Source organism: Plecotus auritus (assembly GCF_963455305.1).
Source record: "Plecotus auritus genome assembly, chromosome: 1".
Taxonomy (NCBI): Eukaryota; Metazoa; Chordata; class Mammalia; order Chiroptera; family Vespertilionidae; genus Plecotus; species Plecotus auritus.
Window position 1 is genome coordinate 178,908,784 of NC_137770.1, and position 12,407 is coordinate 178,921,190.

Consider the following 12,407-nt stretch of genomic DNA (forward strand, 5'->3'; position numbering starts at 1 on the left):
ATAAATTACAAAAAAAATAAAATCTAAATTTTAGTTGTTACATGTTTTTTTGATAAGTACCTCGACATATTTATCACAATTTTTTTATCTAAATGTCAAAAATGTTTTAGCAAATCTAAGAGTATCCTAATTATATGACACTTTTAAGTTTCAGTTTAAGATCATCAAAAATAAAAATAATTTTTTTTTCCAAATCCTAGAAACTGAAATGAGACAAACACAAAAATCAATGTGGCAATGTGAGTCCTTTTTCTATTATCATCTGTGATTCATTTGGGGGCAATTTTGAGGTATCCTTTTCAGATTTATTTGAATTTGAATCATGGATTAAATATGGCTGTCAATCTGAAATAATCTGTTCACTGAATTGCTAAAAAAATAATTTTGAGGGTTTCCTAATCAGTGAAAGTCAGGCTATAGATCAACATGCATAAAATTCATTAAGTATTCAATAAAAAATCAAGCAAAAGCAAGAGGAAAATTAAGTCAGAACATGTGATAGGGTTTGTTAGCTATGATTTTTGGAACTTAAAAAAACACAACACTGAATGTGAATTTTAGTCACTGAACTTTTTATTGTCTTTATAGTTTTGTCTTTCCAGGAAAGTCATATAATCACAAGCGTACAATTTGTAGTCTTTTCAGATTGTTTTCTTTCACTTAGTAATATTTAAGGTTCCTCTGTGTCTTTTCATGACTTGACAGCTAATATATTTTTAGTGCTGAATAATATTCCATTGTCTGGATGTACTACAATTTATCCATTCGCCTACTGAAGGTCATCTTTGTTGCTTCCAAGATTTGGCAATTATGAATAAAGATGCTATAAACATCCATGTGTAGGTTTTTGTGTGGACATAAGATTTTAATTCTTAGGGTAAATACCAAGGAGCACGATAGCTGGATCATATGGAAGAATATGTAAAGCTTTGTAAGAAATCACTAAACTTCCAAAAGTCTCCCAAACTGGCTATCCCATATTGCATCCACACCAACAATGTATGAGAGTTCCTGTTGCTCCACATCCTCTCCAGCATTTGGTGTTGTCAGTGTTTTGGAATTTGGTCATTCTAATATTTGCTGTAATAGTAACTTATTGTTTTACTTTGCAATTCCCTAATGACATATGATGTGGAGCATCTTTTCATATGCATATTTTCCATATGTATATTTTCTTTGGTGCGGTATCTGTTCAGCTGTTTGGCCCATGTTTTAATCAGGTTGTTTGTTTTCTTATAATAGTTTTACATTTTTTATATATTTTGAATTAACATTCCTTTATCAGATGTGTCTTTTGTAAGTATTTTCTCCCAGTCTGTAGTTTATCCTCCTGAATTTTTAAAATTTTATTTTTTCAAATATTATATTGCTAAAATACCATTTTTTTTGCTAGTACTTGCGTAAGATATCAGATATCTTTATCTTTTGTTTTGTACTATTTTGTCTGGTCTTTCAGTTTGGCATATTGTTAGCGGCATAGAGCAGGATTTTGTTCTTTTATCTAACCTGTATAATAATCTCCACTGATTTTTACCAACTTATTTTATATTTTATATGCCTATCATTCTTATTTTGTTGCTTTAAAATTTTTATTCTACCTTCCTTGATCCATATGTTTTCTATTCATTACTTTTTGTTGCTGAGTCACTTATTACTGATTATATATTCTGCCTTTTAGTTGTAATTCTTATTTTTCAACATAATATTTAACTATAATTTGTTCTCACAGATTTTAAGTTACTTGGTGTTTCTATTCTTCTCCAAACATAAAAATGATCTTAGCATGCTTTAATTATCCATTATTATGCTCTCCAATCTTATGATTGTTTGATTTATTTGATTTATTTTTAGAAAACAGCAATAATCCTACCTAATAAAAGAGTAATATGCAAATTGGCTATACCTCTGCTACACCCACAAGCCACGCCCGCAAGCCACTCCCACAAGCCAATCAGGAGGGAATATGCAAATAAACCCAACCAAGATGGCTGCAGCCACCGAGAGCAGGAGGGAGGCTTGGGTTTCCCCGGCAATGGAGGAAGGCAAGCTTTCCACCTGCCCTTGCCAGCCCAGGCCTCCACTCAATGCTATAAAGTTTCAATTATAGAAGATAAACAAAGCCCAACAGAAATGGCGGCAGCCACGGAGCTGGAGAGAGCAGGAGGCTAGGGTTGCCCATGGCGATGAAGGAAGCCAAGCTTCTGCAGCCCTGGCCTGCTTTGGCCTCTGCATAAGGCTACAAAGTTTCAATTATAGAAGATACATAAATCCCAACAGAAATGGCTGCCGCCACAGAGCGAGCATAAGGCTTGGCTCCACTCCAGGCTACAAAGTTTCACTTGTAGAAGATAAATAAATCCCAGATCCCAGGGCCTCTGCTTGGGTCGCCAGGGGGCGTGGCCGGCCTGCAAACCACCATAGGCCCCTCGCCCAGGCCGCCCCATGCCCCAAGGGAACCCCCACCCTGATCCAGGACACCCTTCAGGGCAAACCAGCTGGCCCCCACCCATGCACCAGGCCTCTATCCTCCTATCTAATAAAAGAGTAATATGCAGATTGACCACCACTCCAACACACAAGATGGCTGCCCCCATGTGGTCAAAGATCCTGCCCCCATGTGGACACAAGATGGCCACTACAAGATGGCCAGCAGGAGAGGGCAGTTGGGAGGAACCAGGCCTGCAAGGGAGGGCAGTTGGGGGTGATCAAGCATGCTGGGGAGGGCAGTTAGGGGTGACCTGGCTGGCAGAGGAGGGAAGTTGGGGGTGACTGGGTCTGCAGGGAAGGGCAGTTTGGGGGTACCAGGCCTGCAGGGGAGGGCAGTTAGGGGTGACCAGGCCTGCAGGGGAAGGCAGTTAGGAGCAAACAGGCTGGCAGGGGAGTGGTTAGGGGGTGATCAGGCTGGCAGGCAGAAGCAGTTAGGGGCAATCAGGAAGGCAAGCAGGTGAGCAGTTGGGAGCCAGCAGTCCTGGATTGTGAGAAGGATCCCAGATTGGAGAGGGTGTAGGCTGGGCTGAAGGACACCCCACCACCCGTGCACGAATTTCGTGCACCAGGCCTCTAGTATTTAATGTTTCAAATGTAAAAGTTAGATAAGCTATCAAGTAAAAATATAAATTTATAAAAGAGGAAACCTAAAAGGCCTTGACCTTTCTGATGTAAACCATTAACCACTGCTGACCCCAGCATAGCCTGAGGCTACAGTTACTTGCCTCTCCCCCATTGCTCCCAGGATGTAGTGCCTGTCTTCAGGGACCTACTCAGCCTCTGTCAGTAGGCTCCCTGTTGCAGAAGCTGAGTGGTAGAAACGAGAGGCAAGGAGGGCCATGGTGAGGTTGTGAGGGCAGGGAATCAGAAGCAGTGCAACAGGCCTCGCCCTTCTGGAGTCTACATTCTAGGCAGCAGATGTAGAAAGGGCCTGACCTGGTTGGCGGTAGTCAGGGGTGGTCCCCTGGAGACAGAGGGTGAATGAGCCTGAGTAGGGGAGGTGGTAACTTGTATATATCCAGGCATAGCAGGGGAAGGGCAATCAAGGTAAGTGGCCCACATAGGGGTTTTGGGGTGAGAGGCAAGACCAGCAGGGTCCAATGCACCTGAGATGGGTAGGTATGTGTGGGGTGGGGAGAACAGATGGTTGCAAGCCAGGTGGGAAGGTGTCTGGTCAGCCTTTCAAACAGTAAACGCCATGGACTATGAAGGCAAGGCCATGCCAGGGAGACTGACGCACAGCCCTGCCACCTCTCCACAGCAACCAGCCCAGAGAGATCCCCTGGATGTCTGTCAGGAGCCCCTTTGTGGTGGAGTCCACAGGAGTGTACCTGTCCCAAGAGGACACTTCCATAAGTGGGGGAGAAGTGGGCAGGGCTGGCCAGGGGGTGTGACACTCAAAGCATCTCATCAATTCATGACACCAGTGCTCCTTCCTCCTTCCCTAGAACCACATCCAGGCAGGTGCCTTACGTGTGGTCATTAGCACACCCTCACCAGATGCACCCATGTTTGTCATGGGGGTGAATGAAAAGGACTATAATCCGGATTCCATGAAAATGGTCAGGTAACGGGCAGCAACATCCAGAAGTGGGTGGCTGATGCCCAGAGAACATGCCAGCCTGTGATGGGAAGGGATCAGACTCAGCCTCCCCACCCCCACCCCACCCCCACCCCCACTGGTGCTTCTTTCATATCCCTCTTCTTCTCCCTCCCAAAGTCTTAACAGCCACCATGTTAACATTCCCCTAGAACTGTTAGAAATGCACAACTTCTGGAGAATATGCTTGGGGAGCTTCCCCCAGCTGCACCTCCAGTGCTTCCTTCAGTCTGAAGGCATCCCCAGTGATCTTTCTCATTCCCATTCTGATTTTTTCACAAATCCAAGCCCCTGAGCATATCCCCAAAATGAGGTAAGGGTGGAAAGGTGGCTCTGACACTCACCTCAGAGTTCCCTTGCTGTGTCAGCAATGCATCCTGCACCACCAGCTGCCTGGCCCCCCTTGCCAAGGTCATTCATGAGCGATCTGGGATTGTGGAAGGACTGATGGTGAGTTGGGGAGAGGGCTGGGCAGGATGGATGGAGGGAACCTGTACCTCTTCCTCTCAGGATTTGCTTAGTGTGTGACTTTACTAGGAAGAGACTGGTTTCAAGAGGAAAGACCCGCCAGTGGTGGAGTCTTTTAAAATACTGTGTAACTCTCAGGCAAGGCTGGACCCTGGCTTGCAGGTGCCCCTCCAGTGGTCTGTGGTGGCCCCACCAACCTCCACACCTGGCCCATCACTTCAGGCTTAAAATAAAGAGGCATGGGAACTTAGAAGCAGGAAGGCCTCACCTCAGCCCTCTTCTTCCCCAAGACCACAGTCCATTCCTTCATGGCCACCCAGAAGACAGTGGATGGGCCATCAAAGAAGGCCTGGCGAGACGGACCAGAACATCATCCCAGCCTCTACAGGGGCTGCCAAGGCTGTGGGCAAAGTCATCCTAGACCTCGAAGGGTATGAGGGTGGGAAGCTGCAACCAGGATGGGAGGCAAAGCCTGGGAAGAGCAGACGGGCCCCAATCCTCGAGATACCTAATGAGAGGAAGGTGGAGGTGAGGGGGATAGACAGAGAAGTCCTTGGGTTCTGACTTCCACCTCCATGTGGGACTGTCCAGGAAGCTGACAGGAATGGCGTTCCGGGTGCCAACCCCAGGCGTGTCTGTCATGGACCTGACCTGCCATCTAGCGGACCTACACATACTCGGCCATCAAGGATGCCATAAAAGCAGTAGCCAATGGGGTCAATGGCTGGCATACTTGCCTACACCGAGGATGAGGTAGGGACTGAGGAGAAGATACCCTGAGAGGAACTCTCTGGGGAGAGAGCGTGACTTCCCACTTGCCAATGAGCTGCTCACAATGTATCAAGACAGGAACTGCAGGGCTGGGAAAGTCTTATCTCCTGCCTCAGCATCTTTGCACTTGCTGCTCCTTTGGTCTGGAAAGCTTTTCCCCCAAGTGGCCACATATCTGTCCTCACCTCCTCCAGTTCTTTACTTCAGCCTCCCTCCTCAGCAAGATGTTCTTTTTGTGGCTCCTTTCTTCACCTGAAATTCCATTTCAGTCACTGTTGGTCCTGCTAGCACATGACTCCAAGAAGGCAAGGATTTGGGGACTATCTTTTCACTTCCATAGCTCCAGCCATCTTCCCAGAGCCTGGCACACAGCAGACGCTCAATACATGCTTCCTTAGAAACTCTGACACGCAAGTTGCCTCTACGGACTTTGTCGGTGATACCCACTAGTCCATCTTCAGTGCTAAAGCTGGCATGGTGCTCAACGACAACTTGGTGAAGCTCATTTCAGCTGTGCCCATGTCTCTGCGCTGTTCCCCAGCAGGCCAGTCCCCACCTCCTCCCCCGGCAGGTGCACAAGGTTCCCCTGCTGATAGTTTGATTTTTTAAAACACAAAAGTAGTGAGTTTGTTTACAGGCAGTACTAATTAAATTTTTAAATTAAATGTTAACATACCATTAAAAACATCTCAGGTATTCCTGCTGGTTTTTCTTTAACTTATTGCTGAAAGTCATCCTTTATTTGTTCTTTTAATGAGAATCCATAAGTAGTAAATTCTCTGAGTCTGTATATCTGAAAATGTCATTATTTTGCCTCACTCTTGAATGATTGTTCAACTGGACATAAAATTTCAGGTTAACAATTGTTTTTCCTCAATGCTTTAAAGCTATTACTTGAATTCTGTTGACAATTATTGAGGAGAGGCCTACTATAGGTTAAAATGTGTCCCTTTACTCTCTGGTAGCTTTCAATATTTATTTTTCTTTATTCTTTTTTTTAAAAAATTCAGGTTTATTGAGGTATATTTTACATACAGTAAAGCTTATTCTTTTATGTGTACAGCTCAATAATACAGAACATTTCCACTAATCTACAAAGTTCTTGCATGTCCCTTGTTATTCAATTTCTCCCTTATCTCCAATCTCTGACAATGATCTGATTATTGTCTCTATTGATTTGCCTTTTTCAGAATGATATATAAATGGAATCATACAGAATTTTGCATTTGATTTTTATCATCAATGTGCTCATTTGAAGGTTTAACTATGTTGCTGGATGTATTAGTACTTTGTGTCTTTTTATTGACAAGTTGTGTTACATTGTATAGATGCTCCACAATTTGCTTATCCATTCACTATTCCAGAGTTGATGAATATTTGAATTGTTTCCAATTTGGGGGCTATAACAAATAGATCTTCTATAAACATTCTCCTGCAGAAATTTGTGCAGACATATGCTTTTATTTCTTTTAGGTTAATATTCAGGAATGTGATTGCTGGTTCATATGAGACGCATTTGTTTCACTTTATAAAAAATTGCAAAGGTATTTTCCAAATTGGTTGTCCAATTTTACATTCCTACCAACAATGTAGGAGAGTTCTAGGTGTTCTTTGTACTTTAGCCAATTAAAAATATATTTTTAATCTTTATTCTTAATGTGATCTAGATTCATGAGGACATACCTAGTATGAATTTATTTTCATTTTTTCTACATAGTGTTTAGAGTGTTCTTAATCTGAACACTTATATCTGTCTTGAAATTGGAAATTTCTCAGCTACTATTTTTTCAAGAGCTGTTTTCTCCATTATATTATGATAGAATACTTATTAGATACACATTAAAATTTCACACTCTATTGCCTGTTCTCTCTTTTTAAGGAAATATTAACTCTTGCTTGGCCAGTGTGGTTCAGTGGTTGAGCATTGATTTATGAACCAGCAGGTCATGTTCGATTCCTGGTCAGGGCACATGAACCGGTTGCGGGCTCGATCCCCAGTAAGGGGCATGCAGGAAGCAGCCGATCAATGATTCTCTTTCATCATTGGTGTTTCTATCTCTCCCTCTCTCTTCTCTGAAATCAATAAAAATATATTAAAAAATTAAGTAAAAAAAAAAATTAAGTAAAGAAATATTAACTCTTAACTCATCTATGTCTTTCTTTTTAAATGAATCTCTTTGTCCCTAATTTCTATTTTTGGGTGAATTTCTCAATATTATGTTTAAGTGTGCTAATTCTGAAGAAAACTATACCTTGATTTACATAAATGATTGCTAAACAGTTATTTCAATATCTTTGTTAAGCAAAATCAGAAATGCATAAGCAGAAAACATGAATGAGTGAGGCAGACATTTTAAAAATATCATAAAAATTAGAAGCCACTAAATGAACAATTAAGTTATGTAAATATTTATATGGAAAAATCATCTCAAATACAGTAAATGACAATCATTAAGCTGCAAAATAGAGGACTATTTTGTGATATATTTGCTAAACAAAAGGCCAGTGTCTAATATACAAAGAACTCTTTTAAAAATTGGTTAGAGAGAAAGAGAAACATCAATTTGCTGTTCCACTTATTTATGCATTCATTGGTTGATTCTTGTGTGTGCCCTGACTGGGTATCGAACCTGAAACCTTGGCATTTCAAGATGATGCTCTAACCAACTGAGCTACTTGGCCAAGGCACAAAGAACTCTTAAATCAACAAAAAAGAGGCAATCAACCAAATAGAAAAGTATAAGTGGGCAAAGACACAGAATAATCAACAGAAATATGAATGGATACCAAGCATATAATTTTTTCTTTCACTTTGAGTACATTTGATTTTATAACTCAGAAACAAAGTTTTAATGTAGGTTTTATACTAGGTAACTTGTAAGAGTCCTTCCTGTTCTAGCAAGGATTCTAAATGTTATAAGTACTATGTGAGATTGCTATTCATATCAATGCAAAAAGATAATAAGTATTGAATAATGTATAAGAATTTTAACTACAGAGATCATCACAAGTTTTGATATCTTGCTAAATTCACAGAACTATCTTTTCCATTGGATACATTAAAATATAAAAACAAATATCACAGTGATTATATTCTACTAGTAATTCAGGAGGTAGCCTAATTATCATATATTAACATTTTAAACTGTAAACCAAGATTAGAGCGAGGATAGTTTATACTGTTAGAAAACTACTTAAAATTAAAATTTATTTTTTCCATGTTAACTAGTCAATGAGAATATTACCATAGTGGTTTGGTAGGTATTCAAGAATTAAAATTTGGTGAAATGTTTTTATTTAAGTTCTCCCGTCCTCATTTGCAATGTGCTTTGTTTTTTATGCAGTGGCACAATGCAGATGTTTCTCATGGGAACTTTTATATACATAGTGATGAAAATATTCTCAAACCCCATGCGATTTATTATGAACATTAAACTTGCCTTAACATTTCTCAGGTTGGTATGGCCAAATAGGGAGCTTTTAGTTTTATTACTTTTATTAAGTCAAATGCTATCATTAAAATAAGACTTAAAAAGAAAACAAAACCAAGATAAATAAAATAACCACAGTAGTCAAATTTTATATAAGGGATATATTCTTGAAAGTAACTACTGCAGTCCCCCAACAGAGAGAATGCTTTAAAATGATAATGCAAATAATTTTACTTTCATGATCCTGTATTGCTTTTTTCGTCTTAGCATTTTAGCTTAAATTCTTGAACACAATTAATTTGATGTGCTTGTTTTGTAGATGTTCTTTCCCCTGGAGGATGTTTTGGAATATTGCATCAGCTTGTGTTTCCCAGGTTCTCATATCTGAATTTGAAAAGAGGTCCCAAAGAGATTACTGCTAAGTGAGACCTCATTATTTTATATGTTTTTGCTTTAATATGTGCCCTAGGATTTGAATCTGTTTATCATTATCCTTTTGCTAATCCTAATTATTGGGACAGTTCAATATTTTCCACAGTTATCATTTTCCATAATTGAAAGAAAAACAATATTTTTTAAAATGGCATACCTATTATATCAGAATTGTAACTGATTCTATCTTCATTGTAACTGTAATTAAAATAAGATAATATTGACTTGAAGTTATCTATGCAATCATATGTACATTATATTTTTTCTTTTTCTTTAGTTATATACTAAAATGATTGGAGAATTTTAGTACATAACTTTTCACAATTTTCTAATTAGACCTCAGCACCAGGAAATTACTCTCCTGTAGATGTTCCACTGAGCCTGTTTGCTTTGCAAATAGATGCCTGTGTTTGTAGTCTTTAAATTGTCAATGATAATAGTAAGGCAGCATATTGCAGATGCTCTTCTCTCTCATGCCCCACCTCCCACCTCTACCTGCGATTCCTTTGCTGTCTCCAAGTAGGAACCAGAAGGAGAGAGAAAACCTGCTCCTGGTCTACCTCTTGTCTTCCTACTAAAACCCACAAGACAGGAAGGGGCAGACTCTCCCAACTTAACCCTCCTGACTAGATTGGTTCTTCCTTACACACACTGTATAGGATGGCTTTTGAAATATTAAGGGGAGAAATCAAGCAATTTAGTAAACCCTTTTGTCTCTTGTAAAACCTAGCTCTCTCAATACTCTCTTCCTAAAGAGATCAAGACAATCTGCTTTGAGACTTATAGCTCATCAAAGGCCACTTCATTTTACAGTACTTCTCCTACCCTCACATGATGAGTAAGCCCCACTGCTTGATTTTGGAAGTACAAAAATGCAAAGGAATATGCTTTAATTGAGATATTAAAATGCAGATTTAGTATTTGTAAAATATGTTCCCTACTACATGAAAAGAGCACATCACAACCTGATCCTGATCTGCTTTATCATTTTGTCCTCATTCCCTACTAGGCTCCATCTGCTACACAAATCCTCTTTTTATTTATTCACTGATTGATTTTGAGAGAGAGAGAGGAACATTGGTTTGTTGTTTCACTTATTTATGCACTCATTGGTTGATTAAACCCGAAACCTTGGCATATTGGAACAATGCTCTAACCAACTGAGCCAGGGCCCACATATCCTATTCATTTTTAAAAAAATATATTTTATTGATTTTTTACAGAAAGGAAGGGAGAGGGACAGAGAGTTAGAAACATCGATGAGAGAGAAACATCAATCAGCTGCCTCCTGCACACCCCCCACTGGGGATATGCCCGCAACCAAGACACATGCCCTTGATCGGAATCGAACCTGGGACCCTTGAGTCTGCAGGCCGACACTCTATCCATTGAGCCAAACCGGTTAGGGCAATATCCTATTCTTTAGGCACAATAAATTTCTTAGCATTTTCTGAACACACCATACTCCATGAATTAGCAAGCTGTTTATTTTACCTAGAACATTCTTCTCCAACTTACCCTCTGCCTTGCAAAGTCTCTCTTATCCTTCCAGATTTGGCTCAAATATCATCTCCCAGTGAAGATTCTATGACCAACTTCTCTTTCATAATGTCATATCAATATGTAAATTTCACCACTGTAGCATGCATCATATTATAATTATTTCTTTACCACTAGATGGTTCAATACTTCAGTAGCAGAGGCAGAGTTAATTTAGACAGAAGAACAAATTTAGTCTTATATAGGAAATGGTTAGTAAATTCCTACAGTGATGTAATTCTGCCTTTAATTTGCTACATGAAAATGTGAAAACAACTGAGTAAGAAAGACCATTGCTTTATAAATATAAATTTTTCCTTATATCACCACTTTCCTGTTTCTTTATGCAAAGGACTCATATTATGGGGAAAAAATGATATCTTTTTAAAAATCCACAATTTTATTCAAACTTCAAAAAAAAATTATAATCTAATATTTTAAAAATCCCACACATTTCATTCTACATTAACAAGCAATCAGAATGTTTTAGATAAAGTAATATATTCTAATCAAGTTTCAATGAATAAATACGCTGAATTAGAGAAAGAAAAGATCAAGATAATAACATGATGGATGTTTTTTGTACAATGTTAATTGTACAATTTAAACATCAATTAACAAGAAAATAAAAGGTTTTTGTTTTATGAAAAGAAAGTCAGATAACAAGCTTGCAGAAGTATATCCTATAGTCTTTCCTTCATTTCTGTCCTTCCTAAGGAAATAAGAGCAGGACTTGTCTTAGGAAAAGGTATGTGTCTAAAAGTCATCACTCCAGGGAAGGCTATGTTCTCCAGAGAGTGACGCAGGAGCTTAGAGACCTTGCCTTTTCTTGAATGCCCTGTGCTGTTTTGTTCAACTAAAACATTTTTGCTTTAACCATTCTCAGTGTAGCCTTGTGGTTATTATTTTCCTATTTGAGCTTCAGAATCTGAACATAATGTTTCTCTACCTTTGTAAAGCTCAACAACTGTAAAAAATGTAACATTTTCTTTCAGAGATGTGAGAGCACGTCGGTGGCATATTGAGGTTTTCATTTAGGTATATGCAATGGGTTAAATAGTGTTCCCCCAAATTCATGTCCACCTAGTTTCTTAGAATATAATCTTCTTTAGAAACAAGGTCATTGCAGGCATTAGTTAAAGATCCTGAGGTAAGGGTGCATTGCATTAGGGTGGGCTCTCAATCTAATAACAGGAGTCCTCATAAGAAGAGGTGAGGACACACAGAGATGCACCTAGAAGGCTGAAGATGAAGACAGAGATTGGAGTGATGCAGCTACAAGCCTTGCAACATCCAGGATTGCTGGGAGTCACCAGAAGCTGGCAGGGGTAAGCAAGCCGTTCTTCCTTAGAGCATTGAGAGGGAGCATGACACTACTGGCACCTTGATTTTGGATGAGAGAAAAAAAATTCTGTTGTTTTAAGCCACCAAGTTTGTGTGTTTTTTTTTTTTGTGTGTTTTTTTTTTTACAGTAGCTCTGGGAAACTAATGTTGTATAGTAGATGATTCTTAGTCTTTACTTTATCTTAGAAAGCAGAGAGACCAGGAGAAAAGAGTCCTTCCTTCTCTGAACTTTCCTATCACTGTTCACTACAATATAATCCTCCTATTTCTTCTCCTATTGGTAGCCAATCTATGAAGGACTGCCCCCTGGGGAATTAAGGAGTCCTTGCAAAGCA

The 12,407-nt window shown here is 39.5% G+C and overlaps 1 pseudogene across 1 annotated transcript; it reads left to right on the forward strand.

Moving 5' to 3' along the window:
- Window positions 1-3,598: 3,598 nt before the first annotated feature.
- Window positions 3,599-5,935, forward strand: LOC308241769 (glyceraldehyde-3-phosphate dehydrogenase, testis-specific-like; annotated as a pseudogene). The gene is made up of 7 exons: window positions 3,599-3,606; window positions 3,749-3,839; window positions 3,936-4,054; window positions 4,456-4,537; window positions 4,846-4,986; window positions 5,147-5,308; window positions 5,741-5,935. The product of its transcript is annotated as a glyceraldehyde-3-phosphate dehydrogenase, testis-specific-like (transcript).
- The last annotated feature ends 6,472 nt before the right edge of the window (window positions 5,936-12,407 follow it).